This window comes from Tamandua tetradactyla, chromosome 7 (genome assembly GCF_023851605.1).
Source record: "Tamandua tetradactyla isolate mTamTet1 chromosome 7, mTamTet1.pri, whole genome shotgun sequence".
NCBI lineage: Eukaryota > Metazoa > Chordata > Mammalia > Pilosa > Myrmecophagidae > Tamandua > Tamandua tetradactyla.
In genome coordinates, this window is record NC_135333.1 from 132,470,339 (window position 1) to 132,498,083 (window position 27,745).

Genomic DNA, 27,745 nt, shown 5'->3' on the forward strand with positions numbered 1-27,745 from the left:
CTAAGAGTGCCTCCGAGTTCCCGGCCCTTAGGGAGACTGGCCTGCTAACCAGCGGAATCATGGGGCAGCCAGGTGAGAGGCACGTGACCTCTTGTTAGGTAAGGAGGGAGAAAAAGGGTTGACACATACAGTATGACACTCAGGCTCTGTTGCTCAAAAAAACATATTCTGCCAGGTACAGATGATGAGGGTCTTTTGCTCCCAGCCTTATAACACAAGAGCAGCAAATTTTCCCCACCCAGTAACAAATAGAAGGCAGGTTTCCTGTTTGGGGAATATTCAAGCCCAGGCTGTAAGATGAAAGCTTCCTTATATTTTAAACACTCAGAGTAGAGCTCATGAGAAACTCCAAACATGTAGGCATTTTCCTGTGGTCAGACCACACAGCAAATGTTACCCTGAGTGTCAAAGCCTGGAGTTTGGTCTGTTTCACAGTTAATTCCATGGTATCCATGAAGTCTTCCAAGCTTCACTTGCACACCAGCCTTCAGCCAAACAGAGGCCAAGGCAGTGGGCAAAACAGGAAGCCCTTGCCCTATGGCTATCTAAGGGCATCAGGGTCAGTGAAACATAAGTTGTTCTGCCACCCCAGGTCCCAGCAGAGAGGCATCCAGATTTCTTTTCCAGTTCAGGTCACATTTGGAGAAGACAGTGAATGCGGCTTTGGGGTAGGAGGATTGAGTGGAAGGGGAGAAGTGAAGGGTTTTTACTCAGATTTCCAAGGAAAGTAATGTTTGCTGGAGACTTAGGCAAAAAACAAAATACAATGAATAGATGGCTGGAAGGTTTGAGGAGTTAGCTTAGCCCTCTTCTGTTCTTTGAGGATTTCAAGATGTAGTCCAACAAGGCAGCCTAGGCTATGAAATTTTTTTTCTGTGACTTTGGCATCACAATGGCATATGTTATGATGCCAAAGTCACGTTTCCAACCTCATATTTCCATCCTTCCTGTGGTGTGAAAGGGAAGGAACTTCACAGCAGCAACACCCTGGGGTGGGTGGGATGCCTGCAGCAGTCAGGAGACCCCAGGATAATTGTGGGAATGCGGAGACCCTGCATTGAAAACCCCAGTGGCAACAGAGTCCCCATCCAGCTGCTGGAGCCTAGGGAAGACCCAGCTGGCTGTGTGCAGGCCACACCTCCTCGGGGGCAGTGGCAGCAGGAGGGTGCAATAGAAGCACTTTCAGCCCCGTAACTGCCATTATGATACCAGTCCACACCAGAGAGAAACAGACAATGAGCAAGAGGTCCAGGCCCTCAGGGCTTTGGGGCTGTCATCTCAGGTAGCTTCAGATTGCCCACTGAGGGCAAGAACACATCTTGATGCAGCTTCTCATCTTCTGGGGTTCTCTCCACTGTCAACACAGACAACTTCAGGGAAAGGACACGGTGATCATCTGAGAGCTCCCCAGTGATGGAGGAGGGTGTGAACTAGTAGCCCTGGGGCAGAAGGGCTTAAGGCACCTTGGTGCAGTTCCTCCATTCATGCTTGCCGTGATGGACACGGTTGTCAAATGCCTCTTGACCTAGCGAATCACAAGGAATTGTCACAGTGGAGATTGGAGACAATGCCTGTACAGCCCCCCAACTCTGCAGGCTGCTCATCCGGCTCCTGATTGAAGCTAAGGAAACCATTGCTCACCATGGCTGAGACATAGGGGAATACCCACTCTTGCTGCTTCTCATTGGGGTAGCTGTCTGCAAATACTTGTAGCCCCACAGATTTGTCCATGTTTCCAAACACAGGCCCTCTGTACCAGTTTGCCAAGCTCTCTCCATGCAGATTTTTCCTTTGACTGGATTTTGAAGGGCACCTGCCACCCCCAGTGTCTCAGGAAACATGGACTTCTACAAAACCACGGTGCAGCCACACCAGGAATGCTGCATTCACATCTTGTCTCCATGCCTCAAGGAAGTTGATGTAACACGGGATTCCACAGGACACCCTGTTTGCCCTGCGTATCTGGGGATATACTGGGCGGTCACCCTGGCATGGCTCATCCAATTCCACAGGGAGGAACTGGCCGTGTCCACACCCAGAGGCTCCCGGAGCTGGCACCATCTTTCCTACTGCTGGGCCACTCCCCTGCTTAGTTTTCAGTTTTAATAGGTTTATGGCCAGTTTTCCAACCACTCCTGTAGAATTCAAGGCAATCTAATTTATAAATAGTCTAGATGTTGAAAAAAAGAATGGATAAACTACTAAAACCCCACCTGCTAAAAAATAATTTTTATATTTAATTACAAGCTGATTGTCTTTTTTTTTTGGTTGCTTTTTAAAAACACTTTCTTATTGTAAAATGTGATATATATATATACGAAGGAAAAAACGAATAATTTTCAAAGTACCAAGCTGATTGTCTTTTGCTGAACATTTGCAATTAGAATGGAATCTGGCATTTAAATCTTGTTGGTTGCTTAATCTCTTATGCGCCGATTAGCTCCTACTTTGTCAACCCTGATTGAATTTTTTCTATTAGAATATTTTTTATCAGTGAATCTTTTAAAAAGATGTGAAGAGGGCTCTGTGAGGGTAGCGCAGTGACAGAATTCTCACCTGCCATGCCAGAGACCCGGGTTTGATTCCCGTTGCCTGCCCATGCAAAAAAAAAAAAAAAGAGAGAAGAGTTCTTTTCTTTCTGGTTTATCGTAGATTATGATCCCTCTTAATTCCCATATTTTTAGACAGGGCAAAGAAATTCCCTCTGAAAATTTCTAGAAAAATGTGTATCAAGGAATGAATATTTTTGATGCATTGTTAGCTAAGCTATGAAATTTATGTGAATATGATGTAAATACACATTCTTAAACAGCAAAATAAACAAATTTTATGAAAATAGAAAACAACATAGCTATGTGAATTACATAGGAGGAAAAGTACCGATACTAAAATGAAGTTCAGCATTTCAGAATGTTTTAAGTTAGAGGATTCCAGGGGAATTAAAATGCACTTGATTTTATTGGACTTTAATTTCAGTGGAACTTTGAGGGGAGAAATTAAACTAACAGAAGTTTTATAGGTTTAGGTATTAATATTAAGCAGATCCAGGTTTAATGGCATGGCAGCAGTGAATTAAGATGTACCAACAAGTGAGTGATTTCCCAGCTATGGAAAAATGTAAATATTATATAGATGGTTTAAATAAGCAATAATATTACGATTGCCCATTTAAGGCTATTTCTATTTAAACAGGCTGTGGATTGCTTTTTTTCTTCCCAGGTTTCCTTTGGAGGGAAGTTACTGCCCTTTCACATCTTTCTGAAATTTGAAAATTGCTCTCTTGTTTTTCCTTATGACCAGCCTGGGTCACGTGGTGCCGTCGGTTAGCTAGCAGGAGGTGCTGCTGCTGCGCCGAGGGGAGGGGGTTTCCAAGCTTCTGCTGGAGATTTGTTCTGCAGACTGTCCCCCGAGCATAAATAAGCATTCCTGCCACTTGGTGGAGAAGATTTGGAGTAGGTCATGTAGGGGAAGGGGATACTTTTCAAAAAGGCAAACCTCGCACCACACGTCAGCAAATCAGCTTAAACTCCATCCTCAGAAGGTAGATTTCCGTGTTCTGTTTGCCCTAAACTTAGCATTCTGTGGATCTTACGAAGTGAAGGCTAAAAACTTCCTTGACATTGAAAAAAACAAGCAAACAGGATCTCATTGTTCTGGTAACAGTTTTAAAAATGAAATGATCATATGAGGTGAGGGCTAAAACTCTATTAGTATGGGGTGAAAAAGGGAACAGGATTTTGTGGGCTGAAAGGGGTGGTATGTGTTCTTAGTTAATTCATAGATTGAATGATTGCAAGCAGTTTTCTAAGGCAGTTTGCATTTAAAGCAGTGCGCCATCAGTTAGTAGCTGTATTATCTCAGGCAAGTCATTTCACTTCTTTAAGCTTTATCTCGGGCAAGTCATTTCACTTCTTTGAGCCTTAGTTTCCTCTTCTGCACACCTGGCAAGTAATAATCAATGACCAAGGTTGGCAGTTGTTGTTTTTAAAATATCCTACCCCACATCTCTTTTTTTAAAAAATTAACCAATGAAATAAAAATTGACATAGATAACCAGTAATTCACAATATCATCACCTAGTTGCATATTCATCATTTCTTAAAACATTTGCATCCATTCAGAAAAAGAAGTAAAAAGACAACAGAAAAAGAAATAAAATGAAAACAGAAAAAAAAAATCCTACCCCACATGCCTCTTTTCATTTGCAGGGACTAAGCTCTGTTTGGAGAGCTGATGTTTGTTGAGAGGCCTGAAGTGAACTAGTATAATATAGCCTAGAGTGGCAGGAAATTCACTATATCTTTTTGAAGACTTTACAGATCAAAATGAACTGGGAGCCTCAGGGTAATTGATCGAGGAGACTTAGTCACTCCTAGAAGCTTGATTTTTTTTTTTTTTTAATCTCCTTGCTCCATCACTGTGGTGCCTTTGTTTTCAGTTTCCTTCTGACCAGCTTGAGGCCACCTATCACGAGTCTTAACTGACTTCTTTTTCCTTCAAAGCATGCCATTGCCATTAAAAGGGAACCATCAAAATGAAAGTGTATTTCCTTTGCTCAATAAGTCATGTGGAAGTTAACGCATTGTACCATTTTGTATAAGGATATTCTTAACCTCCTCTTTTCTCCCTCATTTGCCTGATTGGGGGAATATGGCTGCACAGTTTTGCTCAGGGCTGGGCGCTTGATGTGACAGATTCTGCTTCTTCCAAGAGACTTTCCTACAGCCACACCCCCTAAGGTCTAAACTGCCATGTGCATGCTGTATAAGGACTTAGTCACTGTCTAGTTTCTGGTTTACATGAGATTAAAAGTGTGAATAGTATAACCTGCTGCAAAGAGAGAAGCTGTTGCTTCCAGATGCTGAGGCTGGGTCTGCTGGGGCTGGGGTCCACAGCTCTAAGCACCCACCTGCAGAGTGTCTGTCTCAACCACCGAGATTTCAGAGATACAATCACAGCGTGGAATGTGCTGGAATAGGCTTGCCAATACAAAATTTGAATGCAGGCGTTAAAGAACTTGAATGAGTCATGTGATCTTTTGACTAATTCTTCAGAGTTCATGTAGACTCTGAAACTGCAACGAGTTTTGAAATCTGGTGGGAAACCTCTTCCTGTGGTCTGGATGAGCCTCCTGATTTTGTATATTCCTTCTCCACCCCCTTTCTTTGGTCATGGGTTTCTAATTATGAATTGGTTGTCAAGACTGGCTTTATTATTTGTATTAATTCTGAGTGCTATTGTGAGTATTTTCATCGCCTTTAAAAATTTTAATTGGACTGAGTACTCTTACGTAAATGATATCATTCACTAGTTAATTAATATAAAAGACTTGGAACACTGCCTAGCATAGAATAAATGTTCAGTAAAGGTTAGCTATTATATTTAGTGGTATTAAAATTATGAATTCAAAACATATTGGTAGGAGCTTTTACTAAGTGTGGTTCAATGGAAACATCTGGGGATCTAGAATTGGGAGACTGTCTTAGTTTTGGATCTGTCACTTGCCAGCCATATGAGCTTCGGCAGGTTCCTTAATTTCTTCAAATATTAGCTTCATCTATAAAACAGATAATAAAGGGGTTAAGTATGTGGAAAGTAGTTGTAGATGATAAATTGCTCTGTAATTGCAAGTATGACAGCAAGTATCACAGGTGTGTTTAGACGCGACTTTGAAATTTTCTCCCACTTTCAATATATATCTTTTCTCTTGTAAATTGATTATAAATTCCAGCCTATCATAGTGTGGTAAGTGATGGAACAGTTGATGAAAAATGAAGTTTCTTCCCCATTTCTTTTATGTTTGTCCTTGTACTTTTTTTTTTTGTAACGTTAAATATAACATAATGTATAAAGAAAAGAAAGAAAAGCAATGATTTTCAAAGTACTCTTCAACAAATAGATACAGAACAGATTTCAGAGTTTGTTATGGGTTACCATTCCACTATTTCAGATTTTTTCTTCTAGCTGATCCAAAACGCTAGAGGTTAGAAGAAATACTTTTTGTCCCTCTACTTTTATCTGCAAAGTGGCAATTTGTTTTGGACTCTTCAGGCAATTTATAGCTAAGCAGCAAATTTAAATTACTTTATGAATTGAATGTTGTGTTTATGATATACCCTAACGCTTTGGAGAAAGATGACATTTGAGCTTATTGTTGGATGCATCAGGCGACTTGAATAGATTCAGTTTTAAGGCTTCTAGATTATCCTGTCTGTGGTCTTCTCAGGAGGGCAGACCATGTCTGTCTTTTTCACTACTGTGTCTTAAGTGCTAGCAAGGTGCCTGGCACAGAATGGTGCACAGTTGATATTTGTTTATGGACTACCTGGCTTTCATTTAATCAGACTTGTGACAGCATTATAACGAAGAAAAAGAAGCCTGTGAACAGACTTGGTTTTAGGGGGAGCAATAATAAAACAAACAATGGTAACAGATTCTTTATTCATGTGGAAGTGAGACATGAACAAAATGGAAAATATATTCCATTGGGGGTGCAGAGACCAGGGTTCTAGGGTTGATCCATTATTAAATTGCAAAGGTAACTTTGGGTGAGTTAGCATAGCCACTTGGGGCTTGTTTGTTCCTCAAAGGCCTTTCCAATTCTAAAGTTTGATTTTGACGAATGATTGATTTATTCTGGAGCTGAATTACTGATTGAAGGGAAGGTAGCAGCAGTAGGCTTAGAAGGGACGCCATGAAATGTATTGAGATTCTAAGGGAGCCACCTAAGGAATTAGTTTGGTAACAACTGTATTAGGTTAAATCTGCTTGGGTGGGGAGAATTTAAGTGAGTTTCTTAGTAAATGTTGTCTTAGAAATGAGTTCTGTAAAACTATTTGTTTTCCTAAGGAGGGAATGACTAAGGAGAAAGGAACTCATGGAGGTCATAAGTGGTATACTTAATTCAGCCATACATAGTGCCCACAAGAATAGGTTTCATGCAAGCCAAAGTATACACTTAATTGTTTTGAATTTCTGTATTGTAGAAGTTATACATGTGATAAAAACTATTTAAGAAAGAGCCCACTATCTTGGGGGGGGCCTCGGTGGGATAGTGCTGATTGCTGTGGTTTGCTAGGCCTTGACCAGCATCACTCCTTTTGACTCTTGAGAACGCTTGGGGCTTGAACTGAGACTGTAGGGGTTTCATGCACTGAGTTTGCTTTCCTAGAACCTGTAATTCCCAGAGGGTTTCTAGGTTAGATGGATCCTGGGACCTGGAGGAACCAGCATCTCCAAGTTTAGCAATTAGTTACATCCCCCTATCCTTCACTGTTGGCATGCCTTCTCAGTATGAAAAAGTCAGAGCGGGCATTGTCCAAAGATCCCTACAGACTGAGAGAAGGATCAAGAGAGAGGGAGGAGGCATAGCAGAGAGAATGGGATTTGGCAGACAAATATGCCTGCCGAATCACTATATTAACATTCCTTCTAGCCTTTGGTGTTTTGGAGCAACTAGAAGGAGAGATCCGAAATGATGGAATGGTGACCCATGACAGGCTCTGGGATCTGTTCTGTAACTACTTGTTGAAGTGTGCTTTGGAAATTACTGCTTTTTTTCTTTCTTTCCTATTTGTATATGTTAATATATATATTGGCATGGGCAGGCACTGGGATTCGAACCCAGGTCTCTAGCGTGGCAGGTGAGAATTCTGCCACTGAGCCACTGTTGCACTGCCCTATGTTATATTTTACAGTAAAAGATGTTTATAATTTAAAAAATGAAGGGAAAGGGGGAAAATGAATTGATGACCTGAAATTGTGGAACTGTAACCCATACCAAACTTTGAAATCTGTTTTATAACTAATTGTTAAATGTGCTTTAAAATTTGTAGCATTCTTGCATATATGTTATATTTCACAATAAAAAATGTTTAAAAAAAAAAGTCATACAACCTGAGGAAACAAAAAGCTAATCATGAGATGAAATGAACGTGTTACTTAGTAACACAGACAATTTAATTGATTATAATGGTAATATTGAAAAAAAAACCTTTGATAAGTCTTAATTTACTTTAAGCTGAACATCTCAAAGGCCTATGTTGTTTCTCCCACACAAAGGAGTTATGATCTTAATTCCCAGCCCTGTTGTGGTTGAGAAAGCTTACTGGGCTCCGAGTTCTTCCTTGACATCCTCTGGGCACAAGGATCCTCTGCACACATGCAAAATGGAGCTCACAATGCCTGTGCTATGCATGGATGCTGGTGGTGGTCTATGAATGAAAAACACTGCCAGAAGAGTGGCTATAGTGGAGGCTACTCTTTGTAGGCTTCAGCTAGTTATTGCTAATTGCCAAAGTTTACCCAACCCCAACCAACATTATTCCTGTGAACCTGAAGAACACCCAGGGCTGTATCTGAGATCCTACAAAAGTTGCATGCAGTAAGTTTACTTTTCAAAAACCTAAAACCTTCAGATGGTTCTTAGGCCAGATGAGTCCTGAAACCCTCGGGTACCAGTATGTCCAAGAATATCAACCAATTCCATCCCCCTAGCCCTTATTGTCAGCACCCCTTTTCAACATGAAAAAAAAGTTGGAATGGGTATAACCCAAATATCCCTAAAGACTGGGAGAAGGACCATAGGAGCAGGAGTTATAAAAGAGAAGTTAGGGTTTAACAAATGAGTATGACTGTTGAGTCATTATACTGATACTTCTTTTTAGTCTCCAGTGTCTTGGCATAGCTGGAAGGAAAAACCTGGAATTGTGGAACTATAATCCATACCAAATTCTGAAATTTGTTCTGTAACTACTTATTACAATGTACTTTGAAATGTATTGCTTTTTTGTATATGTTATATTTCACAATTAAAAAATGTTCAAGAAAGAAAGAGCCCACCAGCAATGTCACATTCTTCAAAGACAGGGCAGGGTGACTGTGTGAGAGTCATCTGCTTACTGAGAATGAGAGGTCAGTCGTGGTAGTTTAGCCTCTGTGCTTCCTGGAAGGATGACTGGTTATGAGTTGGTGCGGCGTTTGGGAGTGAGGAAGTGTGCTCACTTCCTTTGGAAGGTTTGATTTATTCTTTTGCTTCTAGACCATTCCAGATGGTCTGCATATACCCTTGCATGGTCAATCTTCCTAGAATACTTCTTTTAGCAAATTAAACTCTTATTATAAAACGCCAACCTATTGTCTAATACAACGCGTCCAAATGTGAAGACTCCCAGAGGCTTCCCAGGCTTCCACCCCAGGTCTGTAATGCCTTTCCCAGCCGATCCCTACATTCACTTGTCCTGAAGCACTCAGTTCAAAGCTCATTTCTTACATGCTTTGTCCTCTGATTGCTACAGGTGTATTTAAGTATACTTTCTGACTAGAATGAAAACTCTTGAGGCATAGGAACCTTTGCTTTATGCCACATGATTTAAGTAAATGATGATTAACTTGATTTATTATTGAGACATTGTCTTTGTAGGGAAGAATTATTTTAACAGTGAACAATTTATTTAGAAATTGTCTCTCATCTGTTTCTAATTTCATATATACTTTAGGGAATATTTCAAATAAGAATTTACAGCAGAGGTAGGTAGGGTTTTTTTCTTTCTTTTTTTTTTTTGGTAAGCCTTGGAGAATTTTTATTTAACATAATGAGAACCTTAGAGATGTGTTATAAAGATTATTTAGCAGTGTTCTGTAGCTGTTCACCAGCTGTTTTTATGGTGATAACTCTTAAGATCTGGAATGTAATTGAAAATGAATGTTTTGGTGTTTGTGTTTTAGTTTCAGAATTGGCATACCCTTTAGGAAATTTTCAGGGGGATTTTGCTGTGGAGCCAGAATGTCTTCCATGTGATGATTTTTATTTTGTTCCTGAGCTAGTCTTCTTTTGAGGTGACCTTTATTGTGATTTCCTGATAAACCTGGACCTTTTTTGTAAGGACTTGGACCTTGACTGTCTTCTAGAACCAGAATGTTTTCTTGGAGTTCTTGATTGTCTTGCTGAGGTAGACGGCCTTGGTAGTGATGACAGACAAGATTTGGACTGGCTGTGAGAAGATCATCTGTGTCGAGTTTCTGAAAGGTTATCAGACCACTTCCCATTTCTCCCTCATGAAGAACGTCTACTTCAAGTTCTCCTTTGTTTGAGGCTTCTTGATTTCCTACGATCAGTGCAAGAACAAGGGTGATGCTGTTTGATTTCATTTGCTGGGGTATTTTTGAGATCACCTATTTTGCAAGCAGCTGTTTCAATTTGATGGCCATATAACCACATTCTATTGAAGGTATAAAGAGCATCTTTAGCATCATGAACATTTTCAAATGTCACTAGTCCCTTCTTTCAGCCATCTTTTAGATCTTTCACTGGAAACTCAGCATGCAAAAGCCTTTTTTCTCAGTGTGACTTGATCTTGAACGTTGTCCTTTACTCTTTTTAAGGCTTGCAGGTTGGACTTTATAAGGGATTCAGAACCAACAACATCAGACTAAGCTTTGTTTCCAGAATTCTGAGTAAACGTAAGGAAGGCCAAGTCTCAACCTGGTTGGTTTTGTCTGTTGCTCAATAAAGACTTACTGTGTTCCAGCTCTTTATACTGTTTCCACTCTTTACTCCTTAGTACTTGACTTTTATATGCCTTTTTCCTTGCCTGTGCTTGATCTCTGGCTAAAATATTGGTTCAACCTCCCCAGTACTTGCTGGTTACCCAGGGACTGCTTTAGATTTTCTAGTGGCATCCGTGAAGTGTCTGACGAAGCAGGAAGGTGTTGGGGGGCCTCGTGTAGGAAAAGGTGAGCGCTTCCCCGCTAGCTCTGTGTCTGCCTGCCACATGGCTCATTCCGTCTCCTGTTGTCTTTGCCACAGGGCGCTGCTGGCCCTGCCGAACTGCCAAAGGTAGTTTTTTCAAAATTGGAATTTTAAATATTTTTGAAGGTTTTTGACCATTTAGAATGATATAACTCAAAAGGAAGTCAAAGAATGGTTCCTTTTAACTTGAAGAATTTGGCGTTCCCTGTTACTCTTCTATCTAAAAGGAAGATGTTGAAACACATAATTAGAGAACATATTGTTTTCAGAGTCATAGAAATCATAAAAATTATTTTTCTAGCAGGTCCTCCTTTCATTAAACTTATCCTACTCTCCCTGAATTCTGTGATGTAATTGGGGTTTGGAAAATGTGAGATGATATTTAAAGAGAGGGCTGATTTAGTTAGGTGCTCACATTTCGTGCTCATTTTGATTGGAAACGTCATGTAGAAGGTCTGAAATGTGTATGATGAATTAAAATGGTTTATGTGAACTAAAATGTTTTGTTGGTGCAAGTTCCCAGATCCTAAATGTTCCAACTATTAAACATTATCTGAAGTATCTGAATTTATACATGGGCGTCCCCTTCATCTAGGCATTCAATGATTTTAACAACTTTAGTGATCAAAAGGAAAAATATGGGCTGAACTATAAAACTAATCCCCCAGATGCATAATTTATGTCGCCAAAAATGATAGAGGTATAATAAAATTTAAAAGCTGCTTGGTTGCAGCTGTTAGGACATGTGATAGCCAATCATGCCTCCCTCAGGAGTGAGTTCTAGCAGTCCTGGTGGCTGTTTAGTTATCGAGGTAGAAGAAAGACAGTAGTAGAGGTGGGGATTAAGTGGAGGAGGAGCCAGGTGGAGATAGTGGCGGATTGAGAGGATTTAGTGATGTTGGATGTGGGTGGAAGGGTTGTGCAACAGAGAGAAGTCAGGGATGAATCTTGGGTTTCTGGCTTGAGTAACTGAGTTGATGGTGCTGTTACTCAGCGAGAGATGGGATATGGAAGAAAGATCAGATTTGGGCGTGAGGACAAGTTCAGACTATGTGTGACCCCATCCAGGCTGTCAGTAAATGCTGAATAAAAGAATCTGGGTATGTGAAGTTTGAGATGTCTGTGTGGTATCAGAATTTACTGGGTTTATTGTCCAGAATGTAGACATGGCTTGGAGAGAGAGAGTTTTGGGATTTGTTGGAACTATGGCATTGGATAAAGTCACCTAGGGTGTGTGTACAAAGTGAGAAGGGGTTTTCAGGCAAAGCATGAGGACGCTACTATTTAATGGATATGAAAAAAGGGTGTGTTCATGGAGGCAAACAAGAAGCAGCCATAGAGTAGAAGGGAAACTAGGGGGAGTAGGCATCCTGGAAGCCAAGGTTGGGGCCAGCTTCAAGAAGAAGGGAGTGTGAGTGATCACTTAGGACAAGTGCTGCAGAGAGGCCCAGCAGGACAGGGAGTGTGAGCTGTTAGGAGGTCTCTGGAAACCTTGAGGAGAACCTCTTCATGAACCAGAGGGGTGAAGCTGGACTGCGGTGGATGAAGAAATGAAGAGCAGAGAGGCAAAGGGGACAGTGAGTGTAGTGTGCTCTTCCAGGAAGCTTGGCTGGGAAGGAAGGGATAATGTAATAAAATGAGGAGGCCATTAGGCTGAGGGAAGTTTAGGGTTCTTGTCACCGTTTTGTTTTATTGTTAGAAGAGAGAAACTTAAATGAAAAGAAAGGCTGAGGATTGAGGATAGAGGATACAGATGAGGGAGGGGATTATTGAAAGAAATGTCTCCCTTTGCGGTGGGAAGTATGGTATTCTACAATGAATAGAAGACTGTTCATTGTAGAGAGCAGGGGGAGAGTTAAATCTGGAAACTTGTACATAATACAGGGCATGTGGTTAGGCGTTTGAGTTGATCGGCTAAATTGAATTCAGGTCAGTGGAGGAGATGGGTATGTGTATGTGTTGGAGATGTGTGCAGAGAAACCTACAGCAGCGCTGAGGTCAGAGGAGGAATGCTGGTGTACTGGACAGAGGACCGGTTGGTGTTATCACTGGAGGAGAGGGTGTCACTGTGTGGGTGTGGTGGGAAAGGACGGTGGGGGCAGGCTCTGGAGTGACTTGCTTGCCAGCCCCAGAACTCTGGATTCTGTTGTGGCTAAGGAGAAGTCATTTAAGAGATGAGGATTCCAGAAGATGAATAGGCAGATTGGCATTTGATTGACCAGGTGTTGGGAGCAAGGGGAGGAGAGAAGAGAGGAAGGAAAAGGAAGAAAGAAAGATGTGGAAGGTGGCTGAGAAGATGCTGATGCAATTGGAGAAATAGAGAACACAGGAGGGCAAGAGGCAGGTTTGGTGAGATGGTAGAACAGCTCAATTTTAGACACATTTACCCAGCATCTGTGTAGCATCCAGCTGGCAACCGGAAACGGAAGTCTGAAGCTCAGGGCAGAGGTCATGGCTAGAGACAAAGATTTGGAAGCATGAGATCATCATCCTTGAATTAGAAGTGGTTTAGATTTATTTGAAGGAACTAGAGAGAAATAAATCTTGATGTGGGCATGGACTTTGCAGAACATTTGAGTATATATTTTTAGACTTTCTTGGAAAAGCCTTTTATGACCAGAATGTGCATGTGCCCCCCAAAATAGCGCAAAAGTAGAGCGACAAGAATAAATTGGAAAATAAATTAAAGAAGTTCCAACAGAAATGATCTGGCTCTGCTAGTTTTTCTTCCTATCGAGTCAAAATCTGTTTCTTTAAGTCCTTTTGTTTATTCTCGTTGATAAGAGACTTCAGAAGACTGATAGGGTTGCATTTTGTGAAAGGCTTTGAAGATGAAACTTACTGTCTTGAGTGTGGTAACATTGCAGTATATTCCCCCCGCTTTGGCACCAAGAGATACCACATAATTAGATAAGCATTCTAATGCAATGTCTAGAGATGGATTAAAGAAACAGCGGTTTATATCTCTTGAGGAAATGGGCTGATAATTTCTATTTAGTTAAATACTGATTTGTAGAGCTTTGCTTTGGATCTACCATAAGTCTATATTTTTCTGCTTTACAGCAAAAATGTAGAAGCAACACTGTTGTTTTGTAGAGTTGTTAATTAAATAAAAGCAAATGCTTTAAGTACTCTGGAATTTCCAGCAGTGTGATAGGCATAGGGATGTGAGTGATTTGCTTTATTTCCCAAACAACTTGCTACTTTGTGGAACTATGTGTACTATTCCCTTTTAATTTACTGCTGCAGAAGAGAGATTATCATTCCTGCTTTTATTCTGTCAACAGTTCAACAAACATTTATTGAATGCCGGCTCTGTACCAGGCCTGAGCTTAGTGTTGGGCATCCAGAGAAGAATAAGTGCCCACTGTCTAGAAAATAGAGCAGTGTGGAGGACCATGGAAGCGTGGTGAAGACACACTCTGTTGATAACACCCTGGCCCGTGTTTGTGATGCCCTCACAATGCCTTTTACCTTTATTAACTCATTTCACCTTAACAACAGCCCCAAGAAGTGGGCACGCAGAGGTTGAGTAGTAGCTGGAAAATAGGGGAATCGGGGTAGGAAGGAAACTAGGCAGTCTGGTGCAAAGACCCGCACTTAAAAACAAATTTTTGTTTTGTGGGGGTGGGGGTGCATGGAACTGTAATTGAACCAGATTTCTTTTGATTCCCAGATCAAACAAAAGAAAGAAAAACAAAAAACAAGACAAAACAAAACTAAAAGAAAACAAAAACCCAAACAAGCAAAAATTCAACAAATGGTGCTGTAATAATGGGATACTCACATTGAAAAAGAATGAAATGTGACTCCCGCCAGTCAGCATACAGAAAAAACCCAAAAACAAACAAAAAACCCAATCTGTAATTAGTAGGCCTTGGAAACTTGTTTTAAGTGGTGGTAAAGTAAAGGAAGGCGTTCTAGAGACTCTTTGTGAACTGCTGCATGTTTGTTTTCCTCTTAGATCAGAAGGGAAATTAAAAGGACCTGTGAGAGTTCCAAAAATTAAAATAAGTTACACACGCTTATTGGCACACTGGGATCGCTCACATGTTGGCAGTATTATTGAGCACACACCGTGGAGCGGACAGAGCTTTGTATTACATACAACTGGGTTATTACAAAAGAGTCCTGCTTCCTCCCCATAAGAAACTCTTGTTTCATATGGTGGAGACCAACATAATATGATCCAGTTTGTGAACAGTAACAGAAGCTATATAAAGCAACTCAAAAGAGGGTAAAATGAGACCCATAATAATTTCCTTGATTTATTTTTTTGTGCAACTGTTGTTAACATTGGGCACTTGGGGCCTGAACAGAAAAAGAAAGATCTAATTAGGAACACTTCCTCAACCTGTTGGGAAGCTTGGATTTGGTTTTTGGAAGATAGAAGCACAAACAGTGACTGAGGTAGGTGTCTAATTTTTCTATAGAAAAAGTATTGTGGTGTATGTTTTGCAAAGGTTTAGATGGCCTCAACAGCATAAGGAATTTTATAGACACAGTTAGAGAAACGCCATGTGTCTGTCTAATAGGGATTATCTCCAGGGGTAGTTGGGTGGTTTGACTAGTTTCTAGAGACACTGTAAAGTGTATCTGTGAGATTGGGATGACTAAAATAAGGATGTTCCTTTCCACTCCTTCCTACTTATTAAATCAGATGTTTCTACTGGAGTCTAAGATTGCAATAGAAAGGAAATTAATTTTGGACTGTTATATTGCTAACACAGATATTCATTTCTTGAAGCAAGCAAAAATGCTAGGTAGGAATGTTTCTATTTTTATAAAGTAATTCAGACATAGAGTAATTATAAAAAAAAATATGAATATCTTTTTCACCACCCAACCAAAATAAAACATTGCAGATACAGCTGAAGCCCCTGGACCTAACTTCCTGGGGGCCATTTCCCTTCCTTCTTGCCCTTTTCCCAGAGGTAGCATCACTGTCATGACTTCATTCTTATCGCTGCTATCCATGTATTTTATATGTTTGCTATGTGTCTGTGTATATATTTGTAATCAATATTTAGTGCTATTTTACATACTTTAAACTTGTTCAATGTTGCTTCTATTGCTCACCATTGATTTTGAAATTAATCTTTGTTGCTCTAGTCGATTCTTTTAAACTGCCAAGCATAACACAGGGTATCCATTTTCTTGTTGCTGGACGTTTAATTATTTCCTCCCTTTTTTCTTCTGTCACGAATGATACTGCAGTGAACATCTTTATGTGCTCCCTTTTGTATGCGTGAGAGACCTCTTTAAGTTACTGTCCTAGGAGTGGAATTGCTCAGCCACGGGGGAAGGGGGTATGTATCCTTATGTTCATTCACTGATTGTTTACTACCTTAGGTAGGCTTTTTTTTTTACACTGTTTTATTGTGAATATACAAAACATACATAAAACAATAAATTTCAAAGCACACTTTAACAATCAGTTATAGAACAGATTTCAAAGTTTTGATATGGGTTAAGTTCCACAATTTCAGGTTTTTCCTTCTAGCTGTTCTAAGACACTGGAGACTGAAAAGAAGTATCAATATAATGATTCAAAAGTCATACGAATTTGTTAATTCCTAACTTCTCTGTTGTAACTCCTCCTTCTCCTTTGATCCTTCTCCCAGTCTTTTGGGATATTTGGGTTTTGCCCATTCTAGCTTTCTTTCACGTTGCAAAGGGGTGTCGACAGTATGGGATAGGGGGATGAAAGTGGTTTATGTTCTTGGAGAGGCTGGTCCCAGGAGCCATCTGAAGGTTTTAGGTTTCTAGTTTTGGTTGGGGTTTGGCAAACCTTAGCAATTAGCAATATCTAGCGGAAGCTTGGGCCCAAGAGTAGCTTCCAGAATAGTCTCTCGACTTCATTTTGAACTCTCTTAGGCACTGATACCTTATTTTGTTACATTTCTTTCCCCCCTTTGGTCAGGAAGGCATGGTTGCTCCCATGGTACCAGGGCCAGGCTCATCTGTGGAAGTCATGTCCCACGTTGCCAGGGATACTTTCACCCCTGGATGTTTTGTCCCACATAGAGGGAAGGTAATGATCTTCCTTGCAGTGTTGGGCTTAGAGAGAGAGTCTATATCTGGGCAACAAAAGAGGTTCTCTGGAAGTAACTCTTAGGCATGATTGTAGGTAGGCTTGGGTTCTCTGCTACAGAAGTAAGTTTCATAAGAACAAGTCTCAAGGTCAAGAGCTTGGCCTGTTGTCTTGGGAGTCTTAGTGTTTGAGAGAGTATCTGGGTTTTCCCAGGTGGGAATGTTTAAGGGTTTCATATTTTTTTCTCCAGTTCCTCAAGGAACGTTGCAATACTTTTTGATTATCTGCCCAGTATACTCTGGGATGTATATGGTATTACATTAAGCTGTACAGAATTACGAGTCCTCTTCCCATTCTGGGCTCCTTGTATTTGGGTTGTTTAAATGAACCATCCAGACAGGTTGAGTTAGAGTGTGTGCTACAGAAAATTTAGGTTTTGGACAAAATAAACCTCTCTTCCTTTGGTCTTATATAGTAGGTGAAGTTCTGAAATACAGATACTGTCATCCTTTACTCTGTATTCTGATTTACTTAGGTAGGGGGTCTTCATTTCTGTCCTTGAAGTGGGAAGTTTGAAGATGAGAAATTATGTCTTTTTAACTTGTATGCTACTGTTTTCTTGAAACCATAATGGAACTTTGAAGAATTTGTTGTTGGGGAGGTGATGGAAAGTAGAATACAGAATAAATAACATTTTTAAGAGTTAGTGGTTTTTAACTTTTGTAATTTATGTGACATACCATTTAACTGAATAATACAGGGCCACAAATCTTATTCTAGAACCATAGTGAGAAACTCTGTAAAAAAATAAATTCCTAAATGGTATTACTTTGCTGTATTGGTGCCCACTTGAAATTTGACATTCGGTGAGGGTGCTTAGTAGGCAAGGGAGCCTTCTAAACAGATAGTAAGATTTCGGGGGCTTACAAAAATTTTTTATAATTCATTTAAAAGTTTTCCATTTTAAACTCTCATTCTGTTTCAAAGTGATGAAGTAGAAGTAAACAGATGGCCGAATTATGAAGAATGGCATCAATTGTGACAGGGTCTTTTCGAAATAGCCTGGTGCTCCGTTTGAGTGAAAGAAGTTTCTGTTTTCTTATCATATTCTTCTTGCTCAAGTTGCCCAGGCTTGGCTTGTGTTTCCGAGGTACACTTTGGACTGGTTTAAGGCTGATAAAATCATATTTTCCTCCATATCTTTTTTTTAGAACTTAGTCTCCTCTTTATTAAGTTCCTAAAACAATTTGCTTATTATGGTGTGGTTCCTTCTCCAAACATGATCATGTTTCTGTGGGGGCAGATTTTATTTCCTACTGGCAGGACTTGATAAGAGAGACTCTTCTTGTGGATCTTGGCTACAGATTCTCTGATGTGTCATGATTGGCACAGGCTTTTGGAGAGAATGCCAAGATGAAATAACTCCTTGCCATCCTTTGATGAAACAGTGAGGGGTAAACTTAGCATTCATGTAGTCTTAATAAAGGTGGGTCACTGATATATTTGATTCATCTGAGCCTTCTGAAGACCTATTATATTCTCCTCTAGTTTCCTCTGGTTTGGACTAGAACTTTATTATTTTATTTTTGAGGGTGCATGGACCGGGAATCAAACCCAGTCTCCCGCATGGCAGGGGCGCATACTACTGGACCTGGATTTCTAAAGTAGGTGATGTCAAAGTTGAAAACAAATGTAAAAACCCATAGAAACAGGGTCTAGTAAGTGTACAGTTATTACGGCAGGGACTCCAAAGGACATTCAAGCAATCAGTCTGTTCTTGACTATCACCTTTTCTTTACTTATCTGTAATCTCTATTGTGACTCAGAAGTACGTAGTGATTGATTCTTTTTTTTTTTTTTTTTTTTAACATGGGCAGGAACTGGGAAGTGGACCCGGGTCCTCTGGCATCGCAGGCGAGCATTCTTGCCTGCTGAGCCACCGTGGCCTGCCCTAGTGATTGATTCTTAATCCCTATGCTTGGAACCTGTCTAAATACTGCTAATTTCTTGCAAATTATCTTTTCTACTGGCGTGGGCTCCTATATAAGATGATTAAAATGTGCTCTGGTTGACAGCTCACCTGATTATTTAAATTGTTTGCTTTTCCTCTCACCTATCGATTTATCCTAAGGAAAAAACCAAGAATGTATGGAAAGATCTCTGTGCCAGAAAGTGCATCAAAAAATTGTTTTTAAAGTGGAAAATTTGTGAACAATTTAAAGGTACAACATCAGACTTGTCATATAATGTAAGAACAGATAGTATGTACATTCAACTCTTAAAAAATTACTTTAAATAATTTAAAATATTTTGGTTGTTATTATTTAAATAATTTAAAAATATTCAAATTATAAATTATTTAAAGTATCTGTGAATTCTAATTCTGGTGTTAACACTTAGAGCTGTTTGACCTTGAGCAAGTTTCTGAATGGAATTGATAATGGAAGTGTTAATAGCCCTCCTAGGGTTGTTTTACATCAAAATTAAGTTAATACATGTAAAATGCTTAGGATATGTCTTGGGCATAGCAAATGCTCAATAAATGATTGGCTGTTATTTGTTAAAGTATTTGATTCACAGATACTCAAGAAATATTTAAAAATGTAAAACAGCATGTATATAGTGTTAAATATAATAGAAAAAAATCTGGGAGAATCTACCTCTTTGGGTGATAGGATAGTCTCTTTTTGCATTTGTGTTTTTAAGCTTTTGTTGTAGAAGTCAAAATTGCATACTAATTTTATTCTTGGGTCTTTACTGGCTATGTTTTTGGTAAAAACATACAGAAGTTGCTTTAAAAGGACAATTTGAGTTCATTTTACCTTCAAGTTCATTTGTTCTCTGGTAATTAATTATTTAGAGAAGGATTCGTTGTGTGTGTATAAAGCTGCATTGAAAACAGACTTTCATACAAAGACAAATTTCTAAGGATACCCTTAAAGTTGTATATATATTTAAAATCTTATTGTGGTATTTTGTTATTCTTAAATGTAGTTTCCTTGTTCTTTAGCTTTTGTGTGCTAACATTGCTCAAAATAAATATTTTGCTCAGTCAGACTAGTTAAACTAGATGGAGTGGTGGGATATAATTCAAAGAAATAGCCTAAACAGTGATCAGTTAAAATTGCATTAGAAAGCAGCAGCACTTTGAGAAGAGTTTGTGTAAGGTAGGGAGCTGGGAATATTCTAAATTCCCTGTGTCCCTCGTACTCAAAGTGTTCCTGAAGTAAAAGGCAGAGAGAGAAAGAGTGAAAGAGTACTGAGGAGGTTGGAAAAGAGCTTGGTTTGAAGAGACCAGTAGCTGCAAGTTTAAGATTTCTCTGGAGTGTCCTGTGTTATTTTAGCAGATTTTGTAGTTTTCTTTATAATATATGTTTAAATATTGTGTGTTCTTCTAAGTTTTTGTATTTATCCTGTGACTTCTAGCATACCTTGGAAGGCTCCAGAAGTTTCTGTGTATACTAGTATGAGAAGCAAGGCCTAGCTAGCTTGAGTATTTTCTTATGGATTAAGGTAGGAATTATTTCTGGTTTGCATGCTTTGAGAGTTTCTCTGAGTTCGTTCCACAAATACCGAATACCTGCTGGATTGAGACATTTTGAGGGTGGATGGAAAGGGAGTGAAGGAAATGGACAAATAATTAGGAAAAGCAGTTTTTAAGTGACAGTTATGTACTGTTGATCAGCATTGTATGAACATTCGCTCCATTTGCTCCACATTCTCAAAATATTGTCAGTCTTTTTTGGATGTTTAAATTTTGTCTTCAGGTAGAGTGCTTGAAAGGAGGTTTTTGATGAGCGTGACCTGAATGGAGTGAAGATAAATCCCCAATATACAACTGTGAGGCTTGACTCAGCAGCTTATTCAGATGTGGTGGCTAATGGAAAAACAACCAAAAAAATTGGTTGAACCCGACCCATCCAGTTTTTCTTTGAAGCCAACCTTGTAAAAAATTCTAGTCCAATCATGCTAATGTTCTTCCAGGTATTCCATCACCTTCCCCCTCATATTCATGCTAAGTATTTAAAAATCACTTCAAATTCCTATAGGAAACTTCGTACTTCAGAAGGGTTCAGTGTTTGGTTTCTCCCATTTCCTTTACTTCGTTGAAAATGGAATGGCAGATCCAGACAAAATATGTCTCTATACATTCTGAGGGGCCAATAACTGCAACAACCACAGTGTTTATTGAAGCCTTCCTCTGTGTCAGGCAATTTGCTAAATGATTTGTTAGCTCATTTATTCTCCATCATACCCCGATGAGATACTGGTACATTTTACAGATGAGCGAACTAAAGCTTTAAGAGGGTCTGTAACGTGCCCAAACTCATCCAGCTGATAAGTGGAGAAGCTGGAATTTTAATCTAGTTCTAACTCCAAAGCACAAAATGAAGCTCCTTCCTTATGATTATTGGTTTGTCAGCAATAATTTTTTATCTTTTAAAATTGAGCTCTTCTTCCTCCCATCTTGGTAAATGATAAATGAAGCCTATATTTGTTTTATTCCCAAGGTTAATTGTTTTTAATCATAGACCTTTGAGGGGTATGAAACAGAATGAATGGAAATTCAGTGTCCAGGATTGATTAGAAATGTGTTATGACCAGCTCTGACCTGGGAAAGGTGCAAATGAAGTGCTGTGGCTGTGGGGGGGAGGTATTCTAGCTGTGTTTTGAAAAGGATGTAGGCCTGAGGGTTGGCCCCCAGAGCAGGGGATGAAATCTGGGCCCCAGTTGCAGAGAGATACTTGAGTTTGATGGCAGCATGGATGTATGTTGGGCAACTGGTTCCCAGATCTGGAGCAGGTCAAGGCGGCTTTGGAATGTCTGGCTGTGCAGCCTTTGGGCAGTGATATTACAGCGTATGGAGGTAGAGGCTGGTGGAGGGTTTGCAATAACACATTCACCATGTGGTCGTGGAGATCTAGGCTGGAGAAAATAGAGGTTGGAATCATAAAACTGATCATAGGAATCATCTGAGTGTGGTCAGAGTCTTGCAGCTACTTGCCAAGGGTGGGTGTCAGATTTGCTCTGGAAAATACACCCACCCAGCTGACCTCGGAGCTTCTGATTGGTGATTCTGGGGTCACAGCACCCATCTGGATTTTGAAAAGCTTATTAGCTTAATGCACATTCCTTTCCCACCACACAGATAGGAATCAGTGATAAAAATGGGTCTAGGGCACCCCTTTAGGACACACTCCCATCTCACGGGCTAGAAAATCAGAAGTTCTGCTGTCTCAATAGCCAAGGCAGCAGCGGTATTAAATGCCTTAAAAAGTTCTTGTTTCCAAAATGGTCATGCCCTCTCTACTTTAACACTCCAAAGAGCCTGCCAGTTTCCAAGACAGCCATTTTTAGACAATTTTGAGGATCCGTCATAAATTTTTTTGATTTAGCTTTCACGAAGTGGGTCTTGCAGGGAGCACAAATCTAATCCATCCTACACATGATTTTTAATAGTTATAAAGACAGTTTTTACATCTCCTTGGTTTCCTTGATCCTCACATTAGAAAATCCTATGTATTCTTATGTGGTTTTCAGCGCCTTTATTATGATCCTTTCTAAACTGCTCCTTTTTACGAGTTTGTTTTTCAAATAAGAAATTCCCAATTTTAGGCATTTTGGACCAGCAAAGAGTAGAGTGGGACCATTTATTTTTAAATCCCAAGTGTGTAAGCCTTAAATTTATTTAGTATAATTAACAAGAAATTAAGCTAATTAATAGAATTTAAAAATAAAATTTAGTCCTTAATTTTTGAAGAATTTATTATCTGAGCCTGGGAATCTTAACTGTTACCTGGCTCAACCTCACCTGCAAATTTGGTGAGCAAATTTGATCATCTCTGTGCAGAAGAGAAAGCATTGCTTCAGAGCATGGCTGAGGCAGCCCTGCCTTGATGTTTCCAGCTCATGACTCCCGTAAATGTGTTTAATTATGAGCTTATAGAGAAGAGCAAATTCAGTTATTTAATCAGTACCTGACTAGTCAGGTGTCCTTAGCATGCTAAAGTAAATGTTGCTTTTTTAACCCAAGCTGATGTTTATTTATAGTAAAGGAGTATTAGGAGTTCCACAAAAGCCTTTTCTTGTACTGTAAAGAAGCAGTTTCACTCAAATGTTTTCTGCTTTGGAGTTTTCATGTTGATTCTTGCATGGTTTTGTTTAAAATGTATCATACTCATTGGAAAGTACCTACACTGAGTATTTACTTTTAGTTGCACAAACTCTGACTGGTGCATGTGAGATTGTTTGTGCAGCAGGTTCTTTGACTTTTACCTGTATTGTCACCAACACTGACTTTTAATATGAGTATTATGTATGCTTTGCTGTGTTTGATATAGATAGATTTGGATTTGAGATTATTTGAAAATGTTGCATAGCCATATATAGAGCTAACTTATTAAGGTTGTGTTATTGCATTTCAGTTACTTAAATCTAAAAGTAGAAAAGAGTCTCCTAACAGGCTGTGTCTATCTCTTGTGCCCTTCTTCTTTTAAAGTGATGTTTACATGTCAGGGACTTTTGCAGTTCACCTAATTTAAGGCCCAGGATATTTGGAGAATCAATAAACATGATAATGACCATAGTCCCTGGAAATGCATACATTAAAAGACTATTTTCAAGGCACCATTTAATGTTTAATTGTAGACTTGGTGATTCTTTTGTATAAATTGTCAAGCATTCTTATTTTGAATGATTGGAAGTGATATAGCAGTAGTTACATTAATAGATGAGTTGGTGATTAAATACTAGATCACTATACTTCTCAGTGTGTGAGTGGTTTCCTTGTCATTTGTCAATAGGAATGAGGAAGGAGGGGTTTCTTGGTTATATTTATATTTTAATTTTTCTTAGAGTATTGTGGTATTAATGGAAGATTTAACATTGCAGTCTTATGATTCCTTGAATAATGTAACTTTCTTACTGGGTATTTTAATTTTAGTTTATAGAATGGATCTGAGAGCTCTTTATGGATCTGAGTGTCTTAAGATACTGTCCACTTGTAAACTTTCTTTGATTTTCACAGTGCCGGCTACAGCACAGTGCTTGCCTTCTTCATGGCAGGTGTGCCGACTCTTTTACACATCCTAGAACCATGACTTTATAGACATTATGTCCATTTTGTAGAAGAAATAGATGGATCAATTCATTTATTTACTTGGCCAGTGCTTCAACAGCCCCCAGATTGAACACATCTGATGCGGAGAAGAGTCATCACATACTTCTATTTCCTAACTGTGTGGAACTTGAAATTTGAGTTCTCAGTGTATTTCTATTTCTATTTAAAGTCTTGATATCCTCAGCAACTAAAGAGAGTGCATATCTCTGGAGCCACAGATCCCAGCTCTTAGGTTGATGAAGTCAGGCTGGTGGAAGGCCGTTTTTAGCAGAGCTTCTTGCCTTTGGGTCGTGAGCATGTTCATTTAGGAAAAGGATGGTCTTGTTCCAGTGTCAGGTCACCAGTTCTTCCCCCTCTCCTCTAATCACAACTAAAATCAATTTTGTAGCACTAGGAGTAATTGTTTCTACTTTGGCACAATAAGTTTGCCAATTGTCTGACGGATTTTAAATTAAATCTCTGTTTTCTTACCTGGAACTAATTCACTGACAAGATCCCCTTCTCTCATCTCCAAGTAAATGATTTCAGTCATTTTCTCCTTTGTTCATAGCGTAACTTGTGTGAATGCTATTATTACTTATTTGCTGACATTTGTTGGCTATCAAGAACCACTGACACAAATACCTGTCTCAAGAGAAATCAGCTCCAGAGTGAAGTAAGAGCAAGGGGAGATCTTTAGTTCAAAATTGGTTTATGGATGAAGCACAGGCTATATTAGTACAGATCCACAGAGGCTTTCTAATCCTCATCATGCTCAATTTTCTTTTCATATTTAGCTCTCTGTAATTAGAAGTAAATTTGTTTCTCTCTCTCTTTTTTTTTTTGCTTGTGATTGTCCCATTTTATATTGCTTCGTTGATTGCATTTTAACTTTTTAATGTGGAAAAACGAGAAAACTACGTAAAAGTAAGGAAACTAATATAAAACCACCATGTGCTCATTATCCATCTTCAACAGTTATGGACATTTTGCAGTCTTCTCTTATTCATTTCTCCACTACCAGCCACCACCGTATTTCCATATTGCCTTTTCTAATTTTCTTCCTCCCTTCATACTCTTTCCCTCTTTCTCCCTCCTTCCGTCCCTCCCTTTGTTTCTTCTCTCTTTGGATTATTTTAAAACAGAGTAGACCAACGTCACTGATTCCTATACTCACACTCTTCCTCCATCTCTCTTTTGGCTCCTGTTGCTGTTGTTGATGACAGAATTTTTTACTTGGCCAGGGCTTTTAACTTTCATTTTGTTCCTGCACCTACAATTCTCCATTCCTTTGTCTTCAGTCTTTATTTAAATATAGTTAGTACTCACACTCAGGCCTTTTAACACAGACCTTTCAAGAGTTCTTTGTTTTGATTCATCAGTTATTTGGCTGATATAATTTTTAGTAGCTGTTTCAAGAATAGGCTTGTAGGTGCTCTGTACATGCCATTTTTGAGGAGGGCAGGGGGAAGGCAGCACCACTGTGCATCCTGTGGGCAGAACCACCCGTGGCAGGGTGAGGCGGGGGTGGGGGGGAGAACACTGCCCTGTGCGTCCAGGTGGGGGCCTCTCCTGAAATGACACTTTAGCCAGGGCAATTTCTCCTTTTAAAATGTTTTGATTGTAAAACTGCAATCCAAAACACAAACAGATTGTTATGGTTTTAGGAATATGCATGTGGTTGTTTTTGTTTTTAATCATAAATTCTTTTATTCCAAACTGGAAACTTAAAATAACTAGAGGAGGAAGAGATCTTGGGATATGCCCAGTAACAAAGTTTCTGAATTTAATGTTTATTGGGAAGAATTGGTTTTGAGTGTATTTGTGGTATTTATTATATGGGTTTGATGATAGTAGACAAGCATATTGGATTTCCGAGTACTTGCTAAGTACTGGGGGAGATGTAGAAGTGTTCGACTATCAATTGGATGATAAACTTTAAGATCTTATTAATGGGATTCTATGAAGCCAACATCATCCTCATACCAAAACCAGACAAAGATATTACAAAAAAAGAAAACTACAGACCAATCTCTCTAATGAATATAGGTGCAAAATGATTAATGGGAAAAGGAGTTGTGTGTGACCACAAATGGATGTGGGGTTTCTTTTTGGGTTAATGAAAATGTTCTGTTGTGTTGATGGTTACACAACTGTGAATATATTAAAGCCATTGATTTGTATTCTTTATGTGGATACATTTTATGGTTATATGAATTACACCCGAATAAAGAAGAATGATGGTTTTTAAAACAACATTTTTAATGAATTTGTGGTACAGGAAGTACCCAGAATTGCTTGTGAGTTTCTGCTTTCCCTTTTCCATTCTCCACTATCTAAAAGCAGTGACAATGAAAGATAAAGAACAGTAAACTCTCTTATCTGCTGGTGTGTGTGTGGGGGAAATGCTGAGTGGCCCTGAATTTGTGCAGTTATAGTTGTTTACACAAGCCTGAGTCTATAAACCCAGAGATAGGAAAATCAGTCCAGGTTCAAGGTTCACTGGGGCAAAAACCCACCAGAGTAATGGGCCTGTCCCCCAGACAGATTTCCTGATATTGGCCCCTTAATCTGTAGACCATTCTGGGTCATCAGAAAAGCAGTGGACTAAGGTAAGAGTCAAACCGTTTAGACGGCTTATATGTTATCATAATTAAAAAAAAATAAAAGCACACACACACACACATCCACACACGCAGTAATCACTTAGAGGTAAAGAGGAGGATGGGATCAATATATTTGGATTCTCTACTAGACCCGGCACCTTTCTTTCTTTTTTTAATTAAGACAAAGCTTTTATTTATATATATCAAATATATCAACGAAAATAGTTTTTTTCCCTTGATAGCTAGTATATTTCCAGTATAACAATTGGTTTTCTTCTCTGATTTTATCAACCAGGAAGAAAGAAGCTGGCTTCCCCTTGAGTCCTCTAGTGCCACAGAATCCTTTTTTTTTTAAAAATTATGATAACATATCCTAACAGCACTGGCCTTGGTCCTGTCTGGATAGCCTTGCCTGTGCCGCTGCCCCCGGAGTGTGCACGAGGGTTGGTGCAGAAGCTCAGTGCACACCTCTTATCTGCAGTCTCTACCTTCCTTCTAGGCCCTTCTATAGGTTGTGTGTTCCAGGAACTGAGCTCAGCCCTGGGAGTGCATAACAGTGTGCCCCCAAGGATTTTACAGGCCAGAGGGAGGTTGAGGAGATGGACTTGCTTAAAAAAAAAAAATCACATTGCCCCGTGCTTCCCGGGAGTAGAACTGCACGTGGGTGGTACTATTTAGGTAGCATTTCCGGGTGACACAGCATGATGCCTGGAAACCTGATTTAAAGAGCAAAATCAGCCTGGGGGTGAAATTTGACACCTGCAGAAGTATTTAAAAAGACAGGATGTCTCTGGAGGAGTAAGACTTGTCTATAGCCTAGAAATTCATGGACAAAAAAGAAATCCTCGTGTATCCGAGGGACTGTGTATTTCTTGCGAGGAACATTTATTTTTTTAAATTTATTTAAAAATTTTTTTTATTAATTAAAAAAAATTAACAGACAAAACATTAAGATATCATTCCATTCTACATATACAATCAGTAATTCTTAATATCACATAATTGCATATTCATCATTTCTAGAACATTTGCATCGATTTAGAAAAAAAAAGACAACAGAAAAAGAAATAAAACGATAACAGAAAAAAAAAGATTATACATGCCATACCCCTTATTTGCGAGGAACATTTGATGACTGTTTCCTGAGGCAGCAGAAAAACACAGGCAGTTCCTTAAAAACACAGCTAGTCAGTGGAGGAGACGAAAACCCAAACCCAAAACAAATCATGTCACGTAGAGCGATACGTGAAGACGTG

At 39.3% G+C, this 27,745-nt stretch overlaps 1 protein-coding gene and 2 pseudogenes across 2 annotated transcripts in view; 1 reads left to right on the forward strand and 2 right to left on the reverse strand.

The window, feature by feature from the left end:
- RASSF3 (Ras association domain family member 3) overlaps positions 1–27,745 on the forward strand; it is an 82,645-nt gene that overhangs the window by 10,632 nt on the left and 44,268 nt on the right. The window lies entirely within an intron of this gene.
- On the reverse strand, positions 1,103–1,903 carry LOC143690317 (VIP36-like protein pseudogene; annotated as a pseudogene).
- Positions 9,648–10,353, reverse strand: LOC143642648 (serine/arginine-rich splicing factor 12-like; annotated as a pseudogene).